General features: G+C 34.0%; 1 protein-coding gene across 7 annotated transcripts in view; it reads right to left on the reverse strand.

Annotated features, from left to right (window-relative positions):
- Positions 1 to 16,116, reverse strand: part of KIF6 (kinesin family member 6) — a 156,759-nt gene that overhangs the window by 67,403 nt on the left and 73,240 nt on the right. The window lies entirely within an intron of this gene.

Genomic DNA, 16,116 nt, shown 5'->3' on the forward strand with positions numbered 1-16,116 from the left:
TATGTTTTTTGTTTCTTACGGATTTCTCAGACATAATTTGTTATATTTCTCAGATATAATTTTTAGTATCATTTCTCTGATTACATGGCATGGAATCAAGATGCTCTAGCATATCTGCACTAGAACTAATGATTTACAGCATGCCTACTTTTCTGTTGCCTAATTATGTTAGTATATTCTCTTTAAAAAGCCAGTGGGCACCAGTGTTATCAATGCCAAAGTTGGAGCATAGAAACGAGAAAGCAGTTTAAGGCTATTTGGCAGAAACAAAATGTTTACATATCTCAGCAGTGGGGAATAAAGTAGTTGTGTTCTGACACAAATATTATTGGAGAAATATTTTGCATTTCATGTATGACACCCTACTTCAAAAGAAAAAATGTCATCTTCTTTTGCAATCATTTACTTCTTTAAAGCTGCCTGTGAGATCATATTTGATTGTATAATATACACACACATTGAAAGTCCTTAATTAGTAGGTACAAAGGGAAAGCATGAAATGAAGAATGGTAGGCTTGGCAGAATCTCAGTGGGTGGATATGAAGGAAAATATGAAGTCAAACCCACAAGAACTTTAGGAGACCCACCCAATGGTGCTGCCACTTCTAAATAAATAAGATTCATTTCTGCATATGACAGAATCACACATTTCAGATAACTTCTCATAAAACAGGATATATATGTCATACTCCATTATGCAGTTTACATCAAACACCAGATATTACAAAGAAACTGCATTTCCCTTGTTTTTAGGAACCTAAATCTGTTCCCTTCAATGGTTGATGCAGTTGTAAAAGTTTTACTAAATACAAGAAAGGGCCTATATTTATGCACTTGTGTCAACTCAAATTAGATTTGATTTAAAATCAAATTTAGACCACTGAACTTAAGAAGAGGTTTTCAATTAAGATTGAGTAATAGCAAATTAAATTAGTTTTTACATGCTTCATGTACTTGACATGCTGGAGCAGCAATATTTGCACTTCTGTTTTAGACCCGAAAAAGGGCTTCTAGGCTCAGAAACTTTTCTGCTTTTTTCAACCAAACCAACATATTTATAAAAAAATAGAATAGTCTCAACATTTTCTCAATTTACATGTTTTATGCTGTTTTGAGTGATAGACACAGTACGTAAATTCTCCTTTTCAATATATCTTTCTCAATTTTAGAAGAATTACTCTGAGTTGTGGATAAGAATATTTTAAGGGCTCTACAAAATGACAACCTACATCAGTGGAGTCATGACAGCTTGGATCAAATGCAAGTGAAGTTTTTTTGTTAGGGACATCTGTAGACATCTGCATGTATTTTTGGTGTCTGGAGCATAACTTCTACCACCAGGCTTGCCAGTAACACCATAAACCACAAAAGAGGCATACTTCATTTTCAGAACCTTTTAGGAGAGGGAAAAGAACTTGTTATAAATATCAATCTGGTTTTTGAAACTTACTGTACTTTTAATTTCATATTACATTTTAGCTTTTTCTTTATTAAGATCCTGAGGTTTTCTGAAGTAGAAGCTTCTATATACTACATCTTAGGTAAAAAAGAAAAAAAATCCTCTGTAGTGGGTATCATCTTGGGAATATATTTTTCTTTTAATATTTCATGCTATAAACTACAGGAGTGCAGGGGCAACTTCATGAGAAAATAATTTTTTTTCTCTCTCCCAGCAGGAACACCAGCACCGAATGGGATATGCTGAGGTAGAGAGCTCAGAGAAGAAACCATGAGATAAACTTCCTGGTAAGCTTTTTATTTTTGCCAGGCAGCAATCTAAATTAAGTAATTTTAAAATTTATTATCTGTTTATATTCAAGATGAACACAGCTTTATTACTTCCATCACTCAGATCTTCTGGAAGTTGAACATCAGCAATTAAGAAATGAATAAAATTGATCTGTAAAAAAATAGAAATTTGATTATTGCCCTCTCGAAGCTTTATTGGGGTTCATCTCTGAGAATGAGCACAGAAGCCTCTTATGTACCAATGTCCAGACTTGAAAAAACAATAGCATGACAATATAACATTAGTCATGTTATACCTCAGAAGTGACCACAATAAATTTCAAGCACTCACCTACTGAAAAAGCATTTTATCCCTCTTTGAGGGAATCGTGTAACTGCTACATTCATTAACTGTACTTTAAGTATACACACAAAATAGAGCCTTCAGTAGTTTCAACTAATCTCACAACTGGGGTCTTCTAGGCACATGACAAGCTCCAGAAGTCCAGCAGAGTTAAAATGGGAGTCCTGTGCTCATAAATCAGCAGACACTTAGAGAACACTTGTGTAAATTGCATGTTCCTAAACACCTAACCTGACAAAAGGTGTTGAATTTGCTTTGGAATTAAGGAAGTTGTGCCTCTTGTGTTATACAAAGAGTGCATTTTAGTAACACAAAGTAAAGATTAGTGAATGTGGAAAGAGAGCAGTGATTTCCTGTTCAGCCACATTCATCTATTCAATTTTTTCATCTATAGTGGTTTTGAAAGAGCAGACAAAGTTTTTTACAAAACTCTCAGCTATCTTTAGGTAAAATTTCTAATTATTTTAGACTTTCCTCAGCTGTTGAAGGTTTTTCACTGCTTTTAAGAACTCTTTTGACTGCATTTCATTTTGGATGGGAAAAAAAATCTATCTTGAAGGATTGAATTGTAAAGGAAATATTAAATCTTTGTAGACTGTAGAAAAAAGAAAAACTATTCTGAATGCCATGTACATTCTTTTTTAAAATCAGTTTTGCAAAGACCATGAAGTAATTGTGCTTGCTTTCTAAATTAGTGATAACACAGTCTAGAAGGCTGAGCAGGTTTAAGTAAAGCTGTAATTTGCATTTTTAATAAAACATTTTGAGCAGAGGCAGTCATCAAAACCATTTATTAAAACTGCAAATTAGAGCTATATTTCAGTTAGCTTTACTAAAATCCTACTACTCACTAAAAATGAGATAAAGTAAAATGAATAGCTCAGAGTTTAAATCAATTTTTTTCTGACAATTATGACAAATAGCATGCACATCATATTTTTATGAACAAAATTATGCAACACATCAGTAGTATTCCCTTTCAATATTCTAAGAATAAAACCTTCAGATTCCATGAGCAGGAATAAAAATATTAACTTGAACATTCTTAATTTATAATACTAAATTTACTGAAGTTCACAATGGTTTGAGTTATAGTCATTAGCGGTCATTTGTAAAAAGAGAAATCCTGCCTCTATGGAAGTATTGATAAATTAATCAAAATGGAAAAGCAGTAGCTGTCCTTGTTACAAAAATATATATGAACAGCCGATCAATTTTTTTGGATATCAAATTGCATCTATAGCAAGACATTTTGAAATGAAACTGAAAACTGTTAAAAGGAAAGTTCAATTTCCATCCCTAATACATTCATTCTGTAGAGAAAAGTAAAAGAATGAGTTATCTTCCCTTTGTTTTTATCAAAAATATTTTGTCTGCCAAGACTGAAACCATTGGCTGTTTCCAGTGCCACTGGATATTCATGTTGATTGTATGTGAGCTGTACAGTAAGTATGTAGAATCACACAATCAACTAGGTTGGAAAAGATCACCTTTGAGATCAGCAAGTCCAATCTGTGACCTAGCATTACCTTATCACCTTATATGTACTGATGTTATGCTGTTTAACTGTTCCTTTCTTGTACTGGGCTACACAAAGTGTAATATGTAAAGAAATGGCTTAAAGACAACAAGGAGAGCTTCTATACATATACACGTGACAAAAGAAGGCCAAGAAAAATGTGGGTCCCCTGCAGAATGTGGTGGGGGACCTAGTTACTAAGCACATGGAAAAGGCAGGGCTTCTGAATGCCTTCTTCACTTTAGTCATTACTATCACCCCCAGCCTTCTGCTATCCCAGGTCCCAGAGACCAGCGGAAAACTCTGTATGAAGGCAGAGACAAACTCCATTCAAATATTTCTTTTGTTATTCTTCTAATACAGCTCAAGCTTAAGAAATTCTAAGATAAATCTATGATTTTCTTCACTTAGTAGCTTACAGATGACTTTGAAAAGTTTCATTTAAATAAAAATGCATTCACACTCTACTAATATATTAACCATTGCAGAGAAAAATTCGTGTATACTGAACAGAAACACTGCTTTTATCAACAAACATATAACTGACAAACTCAGCTGGACAGTTAGGCCCTTGTGAGGTGACCCTTTTTTCTGGTTATAAATCAATAAGTCATTAATTATTGCAACTGAATATCTGCTTTCATGCTTCTAAGTTCCTAATGTGACAACAGAGCTCCTATCCTCTGATTGCATCCACTGGTGTTCCTCTTCAGTTACTTTAGGGATGACAGTAATTCTGCTCTAGCAATTTCACCACAAAGGAGGTTAAAAATGGTCAATGTAAAACCACTGCAGAGCAACTGCAGAAGGTTAAGTATGTGGATGTATTTTTCCTTAGAGGGGATATATACTTAAGTGAATACTCAAAATGTGTAACTTGCTATTTGAGTGCAGCTCTAAAGAAACACCACCTAAAGACCCATTTGAGTGAAGGAAGATGGAAGGAAGTTGGCCAAAGTGTTATCAGGGTCAGTGAAAGTTGGTATTGCACTATCCAATCCTATGTATCAGCTAAAAGCCTCTAAAACCTTGCATGTGCTAAATCTGGGACTTCTAACATATGACAAAATGATAAAAGCAATAACCTCACTTTTTATACCAAGACTAAAAGTAGTAAGTGGTAATAAGTGTCTTTAGTTTAAATGGCTTGAAGGAATAAAAAAAAGTTTGAGAAATTTCATTAATACTACAGAAATATTTCTGGAATTCAAACAAATATCCCTGTTTATTCCTCTTGGCACAGGCACTCCTCATAGAAGACTGAGAAACATTTGAAAAACACAACCCATAGGATTCTAATAACCCATCTGACCTAGAAGCAATGTTTGAAATGTCTATATTTTAAATTGAAAGTGTAATTAAAATCAGGAACCTTAAATTCTCCTCTAGTACTATCATTATCACCCGAAATACAATCCTTAATGCCCATTGTTATTGTGAAAATAGCCATTCAAATATATAAATATCCCTAGGTTTTGAATTAATAAGACTGAATGTGAGAGTTCCCCACTGTCAGTTCTGCAATCTTCAAATGGCTAAAAAAGGACTATTCTTCACTACATCGTATGTCTAGCCCTATGCAGCCAGATCTCAAAGCCTCTTCCTTTCAATCCAAGGCTTCACCTGCACCTTTTCTTCTTTGCACATTCATCTTTGGAGCATGGTACATGCACTTTAGGATGATGAATGAAGAACACCTTTTATGTCTAACTACTGTACTGCTCCCAGAACCAATAAGGAATATAAAAGGTAAATGGAGCAGGAACATATCCATTAAAAATTAGTTCTCTCCCTGACAGTCTCAGGCTTGCTACAGTCAGGGAGATCACACTGGCCATGTACGATATTTATGCTATTGCTGCTGTAAAAAGTTTGAGTCGGATTTTTTTTTTGTTAAATATATCTTAATACATTTTAATAAAGAACTACTACTTAATTAAAAGAAACTTCTGTTTTGAGCTTAAGGTCATAAAACTATGAGCACTGTAAAATTACTGGACAATTAATTCCTACTCTCCCATACTTTCAAGGTAAAATTCCACCATATTGGGGCACTGAAGAGATTAAGATAACTTCATCGAGGGCAGGTCTGCTGCAGAGAATGAATTTATATCATAACAAAGGGAGAATTGAATAGCCAGAAATAGCTAATACCTCAAAATTGCCACTAAGTTAACCAAAAGATCTGTGCTATTCATGTTATTTTTTGTTTTCAGAGTAAACATCAGAAATAACTGGGTCAGGGTTTACAAATATAGTTTTGAAGCAGAAGTGCACATATTAACTCCAAATTCAATCCCCGAAACCTCATCATGCTAAAGTAAATTCAAATTTTGGATGAAGCTTCCATCTTAAATTGTTCCTTAAGGCAGGAACTGCCTTTTGCCCTGTAGTTGTGGGTTAGTGTGGCCTATCCCATTAAAAGAAGTCCTGCTTCCATAACAACAAATTACCACATTCAGCAAAATAATCATTCATTGTCTTCATGTACAGCAACCATTCCCCATTATATAAAAGTCAGATGTGATACTGGAGAGTGGTAAAATAAACCTACAATTTTGCAACATCTACTTGCTTATAATAATTCAAAAATATTTGTCTTTCAGAAATCTATTCATGCATCCTAAGCAATTTCTTGACCACTTTTTGTCTTTTTGTCTCATTGGTGTGTTCCTATTTATAGAAATATATATATTCCATGAGCCTTTGAAAAATTATAGTGATTCCAAATCCCTTACTATTAGATGTATATTTGCACTACATGATTACACATTTTTTCCATCCTCAACAGTGATAATGGAAAGCAAATTAATTTAGAAACTAAACTCCTGATCCTGCAAACAAACAGGTGCAGATATTTTTTCCCAAGTACATTCACAGCAATTGAAGAGACAGCCAACATATGTACACAATAAACATATGGATAAGCAGAGAGACAGAGCCTTTCTTGCTCCTGAGAATAAACAAGTGAAACTTCCCCCCCTCATCCCCCCAAAACTAGAAGGACATCTTCATTATTCAAAATACAAATGATTTTTCTTTTATGCAACACACATTCAATTGCACAATAACATTAGACATAACCTAAATATGTTCTCTTCAGAGAACTGCTCGCACTAATTTATTCTCAGCTTTATTTATTCTGCCTATAGACTCCACAGTAAATAAATAGATAAAAGTAAAACTTTGTTACGATGCCTAACATGTCTATTGTATTAAAATTGGGAATAATCATAATTAAAAATAAATTAATCTGGGTTCTTCTGAATTATAATTATTGACTTTTATTTCTGTGATTCAAAAAACTTTCATGTTAATCAAAAGTGATGACATTCTTGTACCAGAGATATTAAAGGCAAAATTGATTGGTCACAGAGGCAAGAATACCCTGTTGTCTCTCTGGCTCATGATACCACAGAGATTTTCTGGTGAAAATTCAATGGTCTTGGAAGCTATTTGAGGGAACTTCTCTTACCAAAAAAACAAAACTAGATGAAAAACCCAATAATGTAATATAAAGTATTTGAATCTAATTCCGTTTCCTATTGGCACAATTTCCACTGTGAAAAGAAACTTCTTTCAATTCCTTTTTAACCAAAATTTGTAACCAAGTGAACTATATAATTAACTTGCAACAAAGGATCAAAAGACAATTTTTGAACCAATAACCTCTGTAGCTCTAAATCTGCTTATGTCAGGACATAGAATTAAAAGCAGCTTTGCCCCTTGAAAATCTGTTGAAATAAGTGACTATCACTAGAAAAATAGTATAATTCTTCCTGAAAGCCAAGTACACTATGTTTATTTGATGGCTTTAAACTGCTTGTTTTCCTGAAGATCAAAGGGGACAATAAATTATGGAGATTCCTTGTCATTCAACCTTACTACAACATTAAATGTGCTGTATCAGAGCCATGAGCTCTTGTATCAGGCTTTATTTAATTAAATAAACCTGCTGAAAATCCAAAGGATATATTCCTGGAACTCCTTTTCTTCTAGTATTCCCTAATGCAAGGTTTTTTTAACGGTTCTGATACAAAGCTATGACATTCTTCTGTTTCCAGCCACTGGTCATTATTCAAACTGATGTCAGTCTCTCTCTGTACACTTAACGATTAAAGGAAATTTCTGAAATATTTAGAATTATTTCTCCCCAGAATTATAGCTGGATGTAAATGGCATAAATAAGGAGTGCTGACCAAAGTGGGGAGGTATTGCAGAAGAAAAGATTCAAAATAAAAATATTCAATAATTTTAACACAACTTTTTTAGCCCACTCTGAGTGCTTTTCTCTCTTTTACTGAGCAAGTAGAGACAGCTTTGCAAGTAGCTTACTCTCAGAATTTATAATAAATATCAAACATACCATACGTTTGCCCATGCTTGTATAGAATTTTAAGTAGCCAGCATAGTCTAGAGTTTCAGCAAAGCTTCCCAAACAAATAAGCTATCAATGAAAAGAAAATTTCAAGAACTGGGTTGGATAATTATGCTGACTAAAAATTAAGAGTCAAGACTTCCAAGATTTCATGTTGGTTTCTGCATCTAATTCACTGTCTTATTTTCACAAATCATTTCAACTGCTCCTCAATGTTAGAAAAACAAGGTTTTGCTCTTACAGATGGCCTTTGAACATGAAATCTTAAAGCGATCAAGGAAGATAAGCCACTCTTAATTTATTTCACAGTTGAAAAAAGTGATTCAGAGAGATGAGGTCACTTGTGTAAGTTCACAAACTCAGTAAATAACAAGGATTGAAATAAAAACCAGATGCCGTACATCTCAGTCTAGGATCTTATTCAATGCAATGTATTGCCTCTATAATGCAGTGGAAAGCTGAGTTGTTTTATGACAAACAACAAGAATAAGCCAGCTAACAACCTCTGTTAGACAATCCACTTTATCACAAGCATTCACTGAAAAATCAGAAACATGCAAAGGCAAATGTTAACAGGAGCTTGTACGTTATTCTTACAAAGAAATTTAATTTCTTTTGGAATAAAAAGAGTAGCACAAGTAGTCAAAGGGCATAACTGCTAACAACTGTCTGAAGCTTGTCTGCTGAAGCAATAAAAAAAGTGAACTTTAAAAAAAATAGATGATTGCATGAAGAATAAAATATAAAAAGAACTAAATATGAAAAGGGAAAGCTAAAGCTTTCACTTGCCCAAAATGTACAGCAGCTGCTGTTTATGACATAACAAGAACAGCCTGTGCCACCTGGGAAAGGTTTACTTGTTTGCTTATCTTTAATTATGTTTTAATTATTGTTCTGAACTGCTTCCAAAGCATTTTTTCCTATCTCTTCATCCATGAACAGAATCTTTAATGACTGGATAAAGACTACATAGAACAATAGCTATAGTTATACAAAGTTGGTTTATGTATTGTCATTGTGTAGCAAGTAACTACATCTATTACTAAAACTATATATTCTGATTTATTGATTGTCTGAAGTTTGAAGCTTTTTTTCTGAAATCAAGATATTTTTAAGTACTTACCTTGCTGTCTGAAGTATAGGATTTTGTAGTATTATTTTTTAGAAAATGGAAATTTTAAAATTTTGTCCAAGGTTCTTATCTGACCCATCACAGTATAACTCATTGCTACTACATTTCTCAAGGTACTTTTTCCCTCTTAGGAACTCTGAAATAGCCCCTCATTAGCAACAACCCTTAAAAATTATTTGATGCAAAACAGCTTCTGACTACCGCTTTTCAAGCATCTGAAAAATATCAATGATTTGACCCTGAGATTAAGGGTTTAGGATGATGAAGGCTGTGTTTATATTATTGGCTGATACCCAGCAGTACATTATAGTGCAGGCACTATTATTGAAATATTAAGGTTAGTAACTTTAAAAGAGTTGGCAAAAAAAGCCCCAAAAACCCAAAAAAAGCCCACAAAAAACCTCAACCAACCCCAACCAACAAAACAAATAAACACTCCGAAACAAAACAGAGGAAAAAAACTGTAGTTCAAATCCAGCAAGTTAGACTAGAAAAAGATGAACTTGCAATAGCATGCAAAAAAGCACCTGACCAGTCAGATAACACGTTCATATTCTTAGCAGAATGTGTTTAATATTACATCATCTTGTGTGTTCTGTATAACTGAAAACTATACCTGCAACATCTATTCTCTTTTTAGTTTTTTTTTTTTAATGACAATAAGCAGAAGTTTTACAAAATCTCAGGTTGCTCATAGGTCCTTTTAATATGAATGGTCATACAACATGTTCTTTTCCATCTCAACTACTTTGTAGCTGCCTTGCTAGTAAACAGCAAACAGACATAAAATAGACCATGGTTAAATGGACCATAATAAATACAATGGTTTCATAATTATGTGCAGTTATGGTCAATAGATTTTTAATATTATTTTTACTATATAAATAAACTATCAATTTCAAAAAAATATATTATATAACACTGTTGTGACTATACTTAGAAAAAATGGAGTTTGATAATTTGTACCTTCTTCTCAGAGGCTTTTAAGGGTGATCTTTCCTCTACCACTTAACATCCCTCTTTACACTTTCTTTCCTAAAGTCCACATTTTGCAAAAAGCAGATTCCAGGAAATGAAGTTACTTGTTTGGATACAACTGCCAAAGCCACTTCCTGTACGCACTTGGCAGAAATGTTTGGGGAAAAAAAGTCTTATGACATTTTTCAATCCAACCAAGCTGGGCATTCCATTCAGCCACACAAAACCTCAATTTAGCCCCAGAACTGTACACCACTAGTACATATTTAACCACTCAAAGCATTACAGTCCAGTAATAATAAATTCATTTTTACATTTCTCTGGAAAAATAGTATCAAACAGGTTCCAAACAAAAAACACACTGACTACTTCATCCACGCATGACCTGATACTATTGCATTTTTTCCATTTTGCTTTTTTTCCCTCTCCTCTCTCTGTACAGCCTCACATGTGAATGCACTGTAAAGAGTCATTTATGCAAAGCCTGCAGAGAGACTATTCATTGGAACATGACATAACATAGTCATTGTTATTCTTGGCATTGACACTCTTAATGCCTCATTCAGAGGCAGATAAAAAAGGACATTTTAATGAGAAAGTCTCTGTAACAAACACTTGGGCTGCTGCAACAGAAATCATGAAATACATGATGCTCATCAGATGAGCTGAACAGGCTGTCAATCATATTTTTTTGGACTTTGTTAACAGGTGCTTTACCAGACCTTTCTCTGCATAATGTCTATTATGACAAAATTAGGTGCTCGACTGTAACAATACAGTTTTTCCTAACCAAGTGTTTAAAAGTATCAATAAAGAAAAGAAAATCTGCTATTAATCTGGTTGCTTTGACTCCAGATCAATCTTCTTCATCTTGAAGACTAACAAATTTACCAAAGGGATCACAATTATATATGCCTCAGTTTAAAACTGTACTTCTTCTTCCTATAGCACTACTAATTTAAAGAAGCTCTGTTAAATCTAAAATGTGAATCCTCTGAGGCCTCTTTCTTTGAACTTTCGGTTCTTGGGTGCTACAGGTAAATTAAGGAAGACAAGCAGCCACTTCCCAACTATTGTTTCCATTTTAATGCATGTGTATTTCAAAACATGTATTACTGTCATGTCTTTCTGCCCATTTCCCATTCAATAACTCTCTTGGATTCACTTTTCATTTCCTAGTAACTTAGCTCTTCCTTCCCTTGAATCTACAGTCTCTTTCATTTCTGATCTTATTCACAGCTTCATTAGGAACACATCCTAAGCCACATATATTTTTGCTGCTTTCTACCCTATTTATAAAAGGTAACTCCAATTTGCACCTGCCCATTCCTTTTTACCCCTTCCAAATAAATTTTCCCCTCCCAGAGTTCAGACTAAGTGTGAGGTACAATAACTATTGTAGTATCAATTGCTTCCACTGTCTACTCCTACTACAGTTTCTTGGCAGCCACAGTATTTTCACAAGAAAGACAAAAGCAGTATTCAGAAACACATTTGCTATTTGTAACCAGCACATGGTCTCTTAATTTATTCCATTAAACAGATCAAAAAGATTCCTGACATTCGAATAAAAAAAGTCCAGGGGAACAGTGTAAGACAGAATAAAAGACCAATCATCTTTTCAATTTTTTCCTTTTTTTGGAGTCTGCCTCCACTGTTTTAGACATTATCATAGAATTTTTCAACACAGCATTAAAGCTATTTTACTGAAAAAGTTCAAGACATGACTCAATTTACCAAGCTTTCTTCCCCTACATATAAATTCAATGATTTAATATTAAGAGCTACAGTTAACAAGCTCAGCCATAGGAATATAAAAACGTGTATCTTTCATGGTTGGCACCTTTCAATCTATTCCTTCTTTTTAAAAATCTGGAGAAAATCCGACTTTTAAGTGTGCAAAACAAGAAAACTCTGGAGCACCTCATGAGAATGCCGACAGCAAAGACATTTCTGAAACAATATCCTGACCACAGATCTTCCCTTTTGTAATAGGTGCAACTTCTAGCAGGGTTTCTTAAAAAGGCAGGTCCGAAATAACTGACATTTCTAGGCCAAAGGCCTAATTTAAGAAATATTGTAGAGCTGTGGCATTACATATATGCAGAGATCATTTCTGTTTAACAGACAAGCAGATACTTTTTATACCATATTAAATTTCAAACCAGTTTAAATTTGTAGCTCTACACAGAGTACACTGCAGGAATCAAACCTAGTGCAACAAATGCATGGAAGGGTGTAGCAAAATCATTTTATTAGGAAAAAGCTCTATTCATTCAGGGCTTATCAGTCACAGATTAAAACATGCCTATTTATTTGAGTCTAAAATACCTCAAAGTTGTATTATAAATCTCAAGTAAACTTTCTCTTCAAGAATGGTGATGTTCATTCTGAGTAGTTCTTCCCATTTTCCCATGATGCTGCATAATAATTTTGTGGATTGAAGTGGATATGTTAATATCCCAATCTCAAAGAAGCATTTGTCAAAATTTTAAAATCAAAATCAAACAGGCCACATTCCAAAATATAACTATTCCAGGCAATCTTAAAATTCAGAAATCCCTATCAGGACTTTTTTTTTTTTTAACTTTGAAAAATACCTTAATTTTTATATCCAGTTTTATTTACCATTAAATCACTCAAAGTTGTACCTAAGAGCAACACATGACAGCAACCTGCAACAATTTACAAGGGAAGAAATTCTTAGAAGGGAAGTTATACATGGGAAAGAAATTCTCTGGACTTAATCTTGCTTCTTCAAACAGTAAGGATATAGGATAATTAGATTAAAGTTCTAATTCACAGAGTATCAAAACATTACATGAGTGTTTGATATATGATTAGGTCCAACTGACATCACAGGGAACTAAAAACACGCCTACAGAGATCAACACCATTAGTTGTTTACAGATGCCCTAACTATAAATCCTGCTTGGTCATGCAATGATACAATGAACCTCATGACTGCCTTAGACCTATTTTTCTAAGTACTTCTCCTTTTTCTGATTAACTTAGCTTTACAGGCTATGTGCCCAAACTCGGGATTCCCCGCAAGAGCTGGAGATTATTTACCCTAAATTATTCTCATTCAGCCATGCGGATGTTTTGATCACTGGGCCAAGTTGTTGTGCTCAGAAAACAAGCATATAAAAGGCTGAGCTATAAATGTCTAAATACTTATCATTTTAAATATGCATATGACACATCAGAAACCAGAAGAGAATAGGCTAAATACATAAACAAAATTATAATAGCAAGTTAAAACAGGAAGAAATAATAAATCTTGTGCTTTTGCACTTAATCTAAACACTAAGTAACAGATATCAAGAAAGAAACAAAACTGAACAAAATTTATCAATCAGCAGTTTATGCTGGGTTTTTACCCTTCCTGTGAATTATCTGGCTTTGGAAGAGATGCAGGTATTTCCAGCACTTTTATGCCCAGGAGGTGGTGCTGCTGTGTATTTTGGCAGTGACACAGGAACATGTCCTCTTTGTATTCCCTATATTTTTGAGACATACATATGGAGAAACTGGTTTGATTTATGTTGAGGGATAAAAAAAAAAAACCCTCCAGTGTCTTCCTAAAATAGAGTGTAAATCACAGATACATAGAATTGTTAACGTTGGAAAAGATCTCTGAGGTCATCTAAGCCCAAGCTCAAGATCTCCGAGTCCAACAGTCAACCCAGCACCACCACCATATTCACCACTAAACCATATCCAACTGCTGTATCCACACTTTTTTAACACTTCCAGGGATGGTGACTCCACCACTCCCCTGGCCAGCCTGTGCCTATGCTTGACAACCCTTTATGAGTAAAATTTGTCCCTAATATCCAATATAAACCTCTCCTGGCACAACTTGAGGCCATCTCCTCTTATCCTGTCACTTTTTACCTGGGAGAGGAGGTTGACCCCCACCTCATTACAACCTCTTTTCAAGTAGTTGTAGAGAGCAATGAGGTCCACCTCCTCTACCTGAACCTCCTTTTCTCCAGGCTAAACAACCTCAGATCCCTCAGCTGTTCCTCATAAGACTTGTGATTCAAATACATAACAAATATTAAGGAAGAAGTTAATCTCTCCATTTAGATTTTTGAGAAAGTTTATTGTGATGTCCAGCATAATAAACTGATGTTCTCAAAGGCTTCTATATCTAGGTAGTAGAAAGCCTAAAATGGCAGCAGAAAGCAATAGTGGCATTAAAATATGCATAATAAAATAAACAGCAAAAGCCTTCAAACACAGCATCTGATATTAACAGCGTCAGATTTTAAGATTACATGTCTATATTAGTTTTGCCTAGAACTGAACTTCAAAATGCTGTTTCTGAGATGATCTTTATTTTAAGGAATTACAGGGTTACAATAAACATTACAATAGCTAAGACAGCAACTGTAAGCAAGTTAAGTAACATGAACATGCAGCAGTAGTTCAAGGGCTGTGAGGTGACCAAAATAAGAAGGCTTGAGATAATTACAGTCAAGACACATTAAAGACTAAGAATACTGGTTATAGAAAATTCTTGGACATTAGTATGATGATAAGGAAAGAGTAAAAGATGAAATTTAATTTTATTTGTATGAGTTTAGTAAAAGTATGCTGAAAATCAGGAAGGGGCTCACAGTTTGATAGGGCTATTTGTGTGAGTATTTAGCATAGAATCATTAAAAAAAGAAACAACAAAATCTTTCAGCAAATGTTTTGCTCAATCATCACCAAATTACTAATCTCTAGGAAGAATATTGCTAGGAAAAATGGAAAACAAAGAAATTGTTAAGGGAGAGAAAATTAAACATGAGCACACTGTAATAGAACACAAAAATAGACAGACTTTTATCATGCCCAACTCCACCACTCACTGCATTCAAGTCAGATACAAGTTATTTGAAGAAGAGCTGGAATTACTGCTAAATGCTTACAAATGTTAAATAATTTCTTCAGTCATATAACTTCTGCTACAGGAAAATGGCATAATTATCTGCATGTGAAGCATCTTTGATATGCACGGGTTTACAAAGAACAACTTCAGCTCTTTGTATAACTCTGTGTGATCATTTCAAATGCCAAAATTGCCTTAAGAAGTCTTAAACCAGTTGGAACCCGATTCTATGAACAAAAAGATCAAAGATTGCTTTCAATATAGCTTGGTAGATGGTTAAAGCAGAGAACCTCACTCAAAGATTTGTAAGACCAGCCTTGCAATAAAAATCAGTAAAAGGTTTTACCTGACCTAGAAGTAAAATCTACCAAACTTACTGTATAAGTGTGGAAAACCAAGTATCACTAGCTGTTAGCTTATTTTCATTTATGTGGTTACTCTTTTCTTCCACACAGATATCTATAATGGTCTATTTTTTCTCAAATTAACCTAAATATACAATGTATAATAAACATAAAATATAACCTGTGAAGATAATGTTATTCTTTTGAAAGTATCCTTCTGAACTTATAGCAGGGCTGAAAATTAATGAATCAAAGGCACAGTTACTAAATAGATATTTCAGAGTTAAAAGTGTAAGAGAAAAAAAATGTTGATGCATCAGAGATAAGTGAACTGTGCAATGATTTTTTCAACAAAAGCATCCAAAACTTAAGAGTCAATTATCACTGAGGCAAACAGGCATAGAAAACTTCAGTGAAAAAATTGTGCAAGAACAGAAGCATGAAATTGGCCTGAAACATTTGTATGAAACTTAACCTGCTTAAATGTACAAATATCAGGAAAAAAAGGTAGGGATTTGGAGGATATTTCCACTAATACCTACTCTGGTTTTATATTCAAATATGCTGAGACTAGAGTCTCCAGAAAATATCTGTTTCTGCCAGGAACAGAATGAAAAAAAGGTTTTTTTAGGTTAAATTGACAAATAAAAGAGACAGAAATCTAGACATTATAATCGAATTTTTCAACTCAGCATTAAAGTTATTTTACTGAAAAAGTTCAAGACATGAAATATTATATTATTTAGCAGAATTAGTAATGTCTGTACAGAAATATCTAGAGTTTAAGC

This window comes from Melospiza melodia, chromosome 3, assembly GCF_035770615.1.
Source record: "Melospiza melodia melodia isolate bMelMel2 chromosome 3, bMelMel2.pri, whole genome shotgun sequence".
Classification (NCBI taxonomy): Eukaryota; Metazoa; Chordata; class Aves; order Passeriformes; family Passerellidae; genus Melospiza; species Melospiza melodia.